The sequence below is a fragment of the Tupaia chinensis genome, unplaced genomic scaffold, assembly GCF_000334495.1.
Source record: "Tupaia chinensis unplaced genomic scaffold, TupChi_1.0 Scaffold145717_1, whole genome shotgun sequence".
Taxonomy (NCBI): domain Eukaryota; kingdom Metazoa; phylum Chordata; class Mammalia; order Scandentia; family Tupaiidae; genus Tupaia; species Tupaia belangeri.
Window position 1 is genome coordinate 1,387,682 of NW_006205575.1, and position 10,446 is coordinate 1,398,127.

Here is a 10,446-nt window from a genome sequence, read left to right on the forward strand (position 1 = left end):
AGTTTGTTGTCAGGAGATGGTGAAGTTTAGTGAGGTGCTGATTGGATCATGGTGATTGCATCATGTAGGTGGCACTCTCATGATTAGATTAATGATGTTGTAGGGAACGCAGTGAGTTCTAGCTCTTGTGGGAAGGGGTTAGCTCTTGTGAGAGCTTGTCATTATAGAAGAGAGGGCTGTCAGCAGCTCACTCTCTCTCAGCACCTTCCAGGCATCTTGTCAGCTTCTGTTGGTCCTATTGTAGGTCAACTTGATATCAGTCTTATGTTTTTAGACTTCAGACAGAATTGTGAGTCAATAAACCTCTACTTCTTTATAAGTCTTCCAGTCTGAGGCATCTGTTAGCAATGCAATAAAGGACTAAGACAGTGTCTTATAAACACCTTTAAGTAGAGATGCAGCTGTTTCCATTGCTCTCGCCCTATTATGGTTTGAATGATGGCTTTCCCCAAAAAGTTTCATGTTTGGGAATTTGGCGTTGGGAGTAGTGATGTCTATGAGCAATGATTGGTTTGTAGTAATTACATCATGGAAACAACACTCACATGAATAGGTGCCTTGTGAGACTCAGTGAGTTTTAGATCTCGTGAGAAGAGGTGAGTTCTTGTAGGAGCTGGTTACTGTGAGAGGATCTTTCTCTCTCTGCCTGTGTCTGCTATCTTCTGTGTTCCTGTCAGCCTGTGGGCTTAGGCTTTTGGACTTTCCAGCAACCAGAATTGTGAGTCTGTGACTAAATTTCTCTCCTTTATAAAATCACCCCAGCTTGGATATTTCTGTTTGCTACACAAAACAATGGACCAAGACAAGACCTAATGAATAGGCATGTCATGGAGGAATTACCTTGTCCTGTGCAGAACACCAGGATAGGTCTAGCTCTTGGATTTCTGAGCAGGTCCGGGAACTGTGCATTCTGACGTTGTGTTCTTTCACATTGACCTGAATGCAGAGTTGAGACATGGATAAGATTCCTCAAAAACACAATCATGCATCCAAAACTTTCTTGATTTGTTGATTTCAGGATTGCAGAGTGATGGTGGCCATAACAGGCCCTACAGTACTGAGAAGAACATCCAGTCCCTTCCTGCTGCTTCTCTCATTTCTGCCCTGATCACCTCTACTGACCTTCCACCTCACTCTGCGTGTTAGGGAAGCCACTTTGGTGCCATATTTACCAAACGTTTGGGGAGACATTCTTTTGGAAATCTTAACTCTTTTGAAAATCTTGAAGGGCTTTCACACATGTTTTCAAGCAAAACTAGCCAATTCATGTTTTCCCATGTCATTCAAATTCATGGTTTTGTTTCATTTCATTTTACTTTTTATGTGCTAACACTCGCTACTGTTCTGTTACCAGAGAACCTGGTGGTATTTCATGTGTAGTCATAAAGTGAATATAACCCACAATACTGTGAAAACAGATTATAGTATAATCATAACTATGCCTCTAGATTTTTGAAACATAAACTTACCACTGTACCAAACTTTTTAAAAAGGCATTCGATCAGATGCGTGCACATGCACAGCTTCTACAAAGTCGCTTTCCACCACAATGTGCTCATCAAAGGTTTTGTTCAGAAATACATTGTGCTTAGTTTCACTTCCCACCGCACTTCTCTGATAACCTCCAAAACCTATTTTTGTCATTTTAATGTCATTCTTCATCCATCCCTTGAACTGCAATAATTTCAGAATTACGATTTTTAACCAGGAATGTAGATTGGTGGTTAAAAAAAGGAAGTTTGATGTGTAAGACTGAAAGCGGTGAAAATATGCAAGAAATTGAGGGAAATTCAGAACCCGACCTAGGTGATGATTGTGACAGTGTCCCCAAGGAAACATCAAAAACTTGCCAGCTAAAAAGGATCAGGTTCATCCCAAGTGAATGAACATATAAATATGGCTGATCTAAAGTCTCGTGATATACTTGGCTGGTCACATGAACAAAAATCTCAGCAGTACCACAGGCTAACCAGTGAGGTGTAAACATTCCTCTATGGTTGGGACCAGCAGTTAGCGTAATAGCTATGTCGCTGGGCTCCCATGTAGTCAACCGCGGTTCACGTCCCAGACTCGGTGGCTTAAAACTCATGCCGGGCGTGTGTGCGTGCGTGCCCAAGATCCCGAGAAGAGAACAGAGGAGAAGGGATTGTGGCATGGCCATCCCCCCCCAGGGGGGGGTGATTTCTCGCTTTCTGTCTCTCTGTCTCTCTCTGTCTGTCTGGCGAGTGCACATGCCCTATAGCAAAAACCTCTCTCAAAAAAAAAATATATATATATATATATTCCCATGTGGTTGGTTGTATTTTGCAAAGAGAGTATTATCTTCTATCCTACCTGTTCTATGCTATGGCATTGGCATCCTTCCATGAAGAGGAAGAATCCAATCCCTTCTCTTTGTGTCTGGGTAGCTTCAGCCACAGAAGGAAGTGAAAGAGCTATTTCGGGGCTTTCAAACCTAGGTTGCTAGATGCCTTGCAGCTGCCACCTGAAACTCCTGGAGCACTTGCTCTTAGGACACTTCCTTTTGAAACCCACTCCCAGTGTTGGAAGAAACCACATGGAAAGACAGAGCTCTTGTTGGCAACTGTAGCTCAGAGTCTAGCATCAACCATCGGCCACACAAGTGAACCATCCTGGGCATCTAGTTCAGCTTTGCTCACAGCTCAAGTCAGCCCAGCTGACAGCCCAGATAAACTCAGCCCACATACAGAACTGTTTTAAACCTTGAAGTTTTGGATAGTTTATTACATAGCAGCAGATAGCTGGAACACCCTCTTGGTTCTTTTTCTCAATTTATTGCATATCCTGTGAGTGATATTTTGTGCATATACATGACAAATGCACTTCTATTCCTTTGAATATGGTAGCATAGTAAACACACTATTTTTTTCAATCAACACCACATTTTAGAGATTATTCCATATCTGTTCAAATAGGCTTGACTTGTTCTTTAGCAGTTGACAAAGTATCCCATCATTTACTATCATAATTTATTTAATGAGTCCAGTATAGAAGGACATTTAGGGGCCAGCAGGTGGTGTGGTGGTTAAGGGCACTGGATTCTCACATGGCTGATCGTGGTTCAAGTCCCGGACCCGGCAGCTTGCTTTCCCACTTTCCCTCCCTCTCTCTCTGGTGAAATGAAAATAATAATAATAAAATATTAAATAAAAAAAGTTTTAAAAGAAGGATATTTAGGGTCTTCTCCCTTAAACTTTGTAATTTCAGGCAGTGTTATTATCTATTCTTCTAAAATACTCTTGTGTGTGACTGTCTAAAGTACATAAACAAGATTTTATCCCTAGAAGGTATTTTATCTTCTTGAATTCAATTGCATGTGCATGTAAAATTTTAGTAGACCTTGCCAAGCTACCTTACCCTCAAAAAAGAAGTGAACCAAGTTATACAAGGGGTCTTCAAAAATCTCACAGAAAATACACATTATGAAAAAGTTACGCCTAGATTTCAATTTTTTGGCACCAAAATAAACTCTTAATTCCTTTTTTTCCCCAGTAACTTTTTGAGGCCCCTTTTTTTTCTCCCTAGCCCAATTTAAGATTATTTTCCCATGTTTTCCATAATGGTGCACTAACAAGATTTTTTAAATTGTCTAACCTGGGCCCACAGGTGGCGTAGTGGTTAAAGGGCTGGACTCTCATATGGTCAAGCATGGTTTGAATCCTAGACCCAGTGGCTTGAAACTCATGGGACTTGTACGTGCATGCCCAAAATCCCCAGAGGAGAATGGAGGAGGAGGGACTGCAGTATGGGCAACTCCCCTGGAGGAGGGTTGTGATTTCTTGCTTTCTGTTTCTCTCTGTCTCTCCAGTGAGCTCACATGCCCTATAGCAAAAATCTCTCTCAAAAAAAATTGTGTAACCTAGGTTCTCATTCAAATTATGGATATTCATTACTGTAGAAAAGTAAATATGCTTAATTCTTGATATATATTTATCTTTATGTCTCTTATTTGAGAAACTCATGGCTTTAATGTTATTAATCATTCTTGACAGAATATCAAAAATAAAATGTATGAACTTGGGAAAAATCAACATGAGGCTTAAAATAGTTAAAGAATAATAAAGTTTTGTTTGTTTGTTTGTTTTGTTTTTTAAAGTTTATTGGGACCAGCAGATTGCATAATGTCTATGTCACCGGACTCCTATGTAGTTGACTGCAGTTTGAGTCCTAGACTCAGTGACTTAAACTCACGCCAGGCACATGTGTGTGCGTGCCCAAGATCCCAAGAGGAGAATGGAGGAGAAGGGATTGTGGCGTGCCCATCCCCCCCCGGGGAGTAATTCCTTGCTTTCTGTCTCTCTGTGTCTCTTTGTCTTTCTGGTGAGCGTGCATGCCCTATAGCAAAAACCTCTCTGGATAAATAAATAAATAAATAAATAAGTTTATTGATTTCTTATGAAAGGGAAGAGAGAGAAAGAGTCATCTCCAACAGGGTCTTTACCCCAAGATCCACCCCCAGTTCTCAGCCAGCCCAGATCACTCACCCAGCATGTATGAGGGATGCAAACCCTGGACCTTCTCATGCAGCTTCATCATGGTAGAGCATTCTGTTACTGCTATGCCTCCACAGCTGGGCAAGAATAACAGATGACTTCACTTTTACAAAATGTGTAAGCTTGTGCAAGAAAAAAGAAGTCTGGAAATAGGTATATTAAGTATTAATAGGTGAGGTTCGCCCTAATTCTAAAACATAGTCAATCCAGTAAATAAAATACTGCCTGGAGTCTCCTACAAAGTCAGTGTCCCAGTTGCCTTGGAAGGAGGTAGTTCTTTTTAGGCAAGGCTGAAGAAAGACTTAGGTCAAAAGAGGCAGCCAAACCAAAGAGGGAGATCTTACTAAAAGATCTATTTCAACGTGCTAAAAAGCCATACTTGAGCAATTCATGAGAGATTGAGATTAAACTTTTTTATAGGAATTATTTTACTTCAACTTTATTAATTTTTAATTTTGACCAGAGAGGGACAGAGTGAGAGTGAGAGAGAGAGAGAAAGTGACAAAGTAAGCCACCAGTCCAGGACTTGAACTGTGGTCGGCTATGTGGGAGTCCAGTACCCTTAACCATCATGCCACCTGTTGGCCCCCAATGAAAAAGCAAGCTGCCAGGTCTGGGACTTGAACTGTGGTCAACCATGTGGGAGACCAGTGCCTTTAACCACCACACCACCTGCCAGACCCCCAAGATTAAGCTTTATGATTTATCATCACACAAATATCCGGCCAGCAGGTGGCATGGTGGTTAAGGCACTTAACTCCGACATGACCGACCATGGTTTGAATCCCAGACCTGGTGGCTTGAGAATCACACTGGAAGTGTGTACATGCCTAAATTCTGAGAAGAGGGTAAAAGATAAGGGACTGTGGCATGGCCATATCCCTGGGGGGCGGGTGGTGGTGATTTCTCACTTTTCCTCACTCTGTCTCAGCCTCTCTTGGCAAGTGCACATATCCTAGAGCAACAAACAAAACACCAAAACCTAGAAAATGAAAACAAACAAAACAAAACAAAAAACTAGCAACAAACAAAACACCAAAACCTAGAAAAAGAAAACAAAATGAAAACAAACAAAACAAAACAAAAAACACGGACATCAATGATCTGGTCATTTTAACGTCTGTTCTGCTTATGCAGAATGGATCTAGGCCACTAGGATTTCTGCTCCCGTCCTGTTTCTAGCCTCTTTCAGGGGCAACCCTACCTGCTATTATAAAGCTGCAACAGTGCACTCTTGTGCAGAGTCATGTATACACCAGACCTGAGTTTATTTTCTCCTCAGTTAATTAGTTGTAAGGAACTCCCTATTAGATCATAGGTTTGGATTACAGGAGAAAACTACAAAGCAGCAGGAGTCGGTGTCAGGGTCTGAACCACCTGATCATGTAGTAATAATTCTGAACCTGCTCACGCTCAAGTTCTTAAATACCATTTCCACTTGATGACGAATTGCTGCTGTGCGTGCCCAAACTTACAATTTTGTGGGTCAGACATACCCAGTTCATGATGGGCAGCTCAGGTCACAGGTCAGTCAATGTCCCATAGTGAGACATTTAGTCTCCATCAGTAACAAAACCTGGGCTGTTCTCCAAACTGCAACTCACTCCCTGCAGGAAGAAGCACGAATTTCCTCCAAGAGGTCTGCAGCTATGCTTGCATATGTCACCATTTACTGTAGACACTTAAGTATCCTCGTGTATTAGGGTTATCCGGAAAACAGAACCAATAGAATAGAGATATAAAGAGATTTACTTAAATTTTGTTTGATTTTTGGTGAGGTCGACCCTGTAAATGTAAGATCATTTAGGACTGCCGGAGAAGGTCTCTGGTTCTCTGACCATGGCTTAAACTGAGAGTAAAGACCTGAGCTTGTGATGAACTATAGTCATTCCAGAAAATTAGAACAGTGGGTGTACCTCCAAATCAACCTCGCTGTGCCCCTTCGGAGAAACCAGCACAAGCTAGATAATGTTCCCTTCTCAGAGGTTCTTCATTGAAGCTCTTGAGACTCCGGCACTAGCTGAGCGGCATTCTCTACTCGGACAGCTGGGTTCCAGCCCACTCATGCCTGCCTTCAAGCTTCTGCATTCTAATGTGCCCTCTACCTCTGCTTTTTGTAGATCTTCTAGGGCACTGAGAGTCCCAGTCCACAGTCCTTGTATTGCACCCTTACTATTACCCACTAGGCACTACCTGCCATCACAGCCTACTGCAGGCGATATTTGTATTACGTTTCATGACACTTCATGCCATCGGTTACTATTAGATCATCAGGAAAGTCATGATGCATCTCTGCATAGAAAACATGTCATGACTTTTCCAATGACCTATTAGTATTCCATTTTTCACTGACAAAGAGCTCAGCATTGTATTTGAGGTCAAGAATATGACCAGACAGACTTCAGAATTGTGATAGGTCTGTTTCCTAACTCCACCGTTAATAATACCTGTCAGTCAGGATCCAGGTTGGGAAATGGAAATCATACCAGTTGTTTCAATAGAGAGAATTTAATATAGCAAAATAGTTAAACTGGTATTGGAGAACTAATGAAGCAACCATACCAGTTCTTTTCATAGAGAAATTTTCATTGGAATTCAGTTAAACTGGCATGGGAGAACTAAAGAGGCAAAAAACAAACACTTACTCCGAGGTAACTCAGAGATGGTAAATACAGACTGGGGAGTAACACGCAGAGGGTGAGAGCACATTACAGTGGAGAAGTCTGAAGGCCTGTGTGGAGCTGGAACCCAGCCCTCTGAGTAGAGAATGCCACTCAGCTAGTGTTGGAGTCACAGAAATTGGATGAAGAACTGGGTAAAGTCTGAGGAACTTGGATGAAGGAAGGAGCACATGGGGTTGTCGGAAAAGTCGTGACATATTTTTCTATGCAAAAATATACATGACGTATTTCTGACAACCCATAGCTCATGCTGGTTTCTCTGAAGGGGCACAGCAAGGCCGATTTGGGGGAACATGTTGTACAGTAGCACTAACTGTTATTGCCAGAATGAGGGACTGCTGCTGGAATGATGCTGATAATAGCAAGCAAAACAGAAAAACAGCAACTGCCTTCTCATTCCTCTCACTCTTCAGTCTCCCTCTAGCACCTCTTATTGGGAGAACTGAAGTGGAGCCATCAGGCAAAGGAAAAGTATACTTTGCAAATTCTCAAAGAGGAGTAAAGAAGGGTGGGTTTGGAGTTGAGTCGCAATAGCTTAATGATATTAGGAAATAATATTCCTTGACTGAGCCAATACATAGTATATTCTGGATAGGAAAACTCATTTTTTAATGCTGTAATGATGTACAGTAAATGAATGTAAAATAAATAATTTTTTAATGTTACAAATTGCATAGGTCAACAACTGCTCATTCAAAAAAAGAGAAATGATATTAAGAAAGGTATTATGAAATGATACTCTGTATATTAAATGTCTAGAATTGTGTCTGGTCCATAGTAAGTGTTCAATAGATTTTTTTTAATAGTTATTTTATTTAACTTTATTTATTACTATTATTATTCTTTTCCCCAGTTTAATCAGACAGAGAGAGAGAGAGAAAGTGAGAAAGCAAGCCACCAGGTCCAGGACTTGAACCGTGGTCGGCCATGTGGGAGTCCAGCGTCCTTAACCACCATGCCACCTGCTGGCCCTGAGTGTTCAATAGATTTTTAACTTCCCCAATTCACACAGATCAATTGTGTGTGTGTGTGTCTTTTCCTTCATTCTGTGAATGTGGTGCATTACATAGATTGATTTTTTTGTGTGTGTTGGAACCATCCTTGCATTCCAAGAATGAATTATACTTGGTCATGGCGTATACTCCTTTCAATGTGCTTTTGAATTCAGTTTGTTAGTTCCTTTTTTTTAAATTGCTATTTACCATATAGACAAAGCTGGATCTTTTGGAGGGAGCAACTGAGTCAAGGTGACTTGGAAAGTGTAACCAGAGTACTTCCTGACCTTTCTGTTCTAAAAGCCATTCCAGTTTCTCGCTCAAGAGCTGGTTACAGGAAGATGGTCTCTCTCCTTTACTCTCTCAGTGTTGCCGTTATTCTCTTAATTGCAAATAGATGCAGTTAAAGATAAATGAGAAACAGATTTACAAGAACAATTTTCGGGGCTTAGCTTTTCTCATGTCAGGACTATTTTTGACTGTTAACTTGAGGGTTAGAGCCTAAAAGGAATGTTGGGCTAACCGATCATGAATGTTCTGATTAAAGAGAAAATTCAGTTTTCCTGCGTCTCTGACCTAGCTCAGTGGAGAAAGTGCAGCTCATTCGGGTAGCAACTCATCTCTAGGCTTGTTCCTTGAGAGTGTATGTGGGAAGATACCTGAGGGGTCACCTGCTTGCTTTCTCATCTCCTTGTCAGTGAAGTTGAAGGTAACAGGCCTTGACCTGCGTTAGGGAGAAGCATTTTGTGCGGGGAAGGACAAGCCACCTGGTCTCCTAGGAGCTCTTGAGATTAAGTGGGGTAGAGTTTCTTGAGATTCCCTGATGACAAAAGATGCTTAAGGCACTTAATTTCTTCCTTGGTTTTATCGGTCTGAGTTCCAAGTTAGATTTTTGCCTTTTTAAAAAGTGGCCCAGGTGATTTTTTTCATCAAGGATCAGGAAGCCCTGCTTTGGGGCAAGAGGGCAGCTCTCTTCATTCTATAAAAGGGAGCGAATATATTTAACCACTGAAGAGAAAAGTCTGATTGGATACAATCTCTCTAGGAAAGGAAGAAGGTTAGAGTAACTATTCTGGGTAGGAGGCAATTCTACACGGAAGTTCTATAGCCCTGAGTGACAGATAATGTCATTGAAGACCAAGCTCTCTTCTCTCAGTCAGTTTAGGTTTCGTTGCAAAACGTAGCAGGCTTGAAATAGAGTTGTTATTTCACCTTGGAGACCAGGAGCCTTGCAGCCATTATGGAGGGAGCATCCAAACACCGTGTCACACCTGATGCTTGCTCATGTGCTCCCAGGGATGCAGTGCCTAGCAGTGTTTCCTGTGGCATCTTTCTGCCCCCACAGCTAGGATTACTCCTCAAGTGTGGAAGGTGAAAGGCACATGGGGGCCCAGCAGGTGGCTTGATGGTTAGGGGTGCTGGAATCCCACATGGCTGGCTGCGGTTCAAGCGCCGAACCTGATGGCTTGCTTTCTCTCTCTCTCTCTCTCTCACTCTACCCCTCTCTGGTCAAATTGAAGTAAATAAATGAGTGAATAAATAAGGTTAAAAAAAAAAAAAAAAAGGCACATGGGACCGGACAGGAAAAAACAGGCCTGAGCTTTGTGAGAACTGTTACTAAGGTTTAAGTATCATCGCAACCAGGGATCCCAGCAGTGCATGGACTATACAGACATCAAGAAATAGGCGTCCTGGGCTAGCCCGTGGCACAGCGGTAACACAGTGCTCCGTGGGGCTGAGATGGTACAGCAGGTCCCAGCTTGCGTCCTGAGGTCTCCCTCCTCACGGTGGCACAAGTGTGCCAGAGAGGCTGACACCGAGGGCCAGACTGCTGTGGGAAGGCCCAGGGTGGGGGTGGGGGGGTGTGCCTCCCCCACCCATGGAAGAAATAGATAAATAAGCTTTAAAAAGAAATTAAGAGAAATCAGGGGTCTGTGCTGGGCAGAAATGAACAGGATCCACTGGCTGCAGAACACAGACCCTGCCCTGCTTGCTTTTAATGCGCTGACCCAGTAGGTAGGTTAGGCTCCCCAGGAAGAGGTGGGTACCTCAAGGGCCCCTTTCACTGCTGCCCGCCCTGGAGGTAGCACTGTCACTAACCCTTCATAGAACAAAAACGGGGCCTTAGAGCAGTGTCTTAAATGGCTGTAGAGAATAAGAGGGGCTAAGTATTTTTTTGAATGAGTGAATAAATGAATGAGAATTGGAGAGACAGCTTGTCATTGGCTTTTCAAACAGAGGTTTTCACTATGCGGG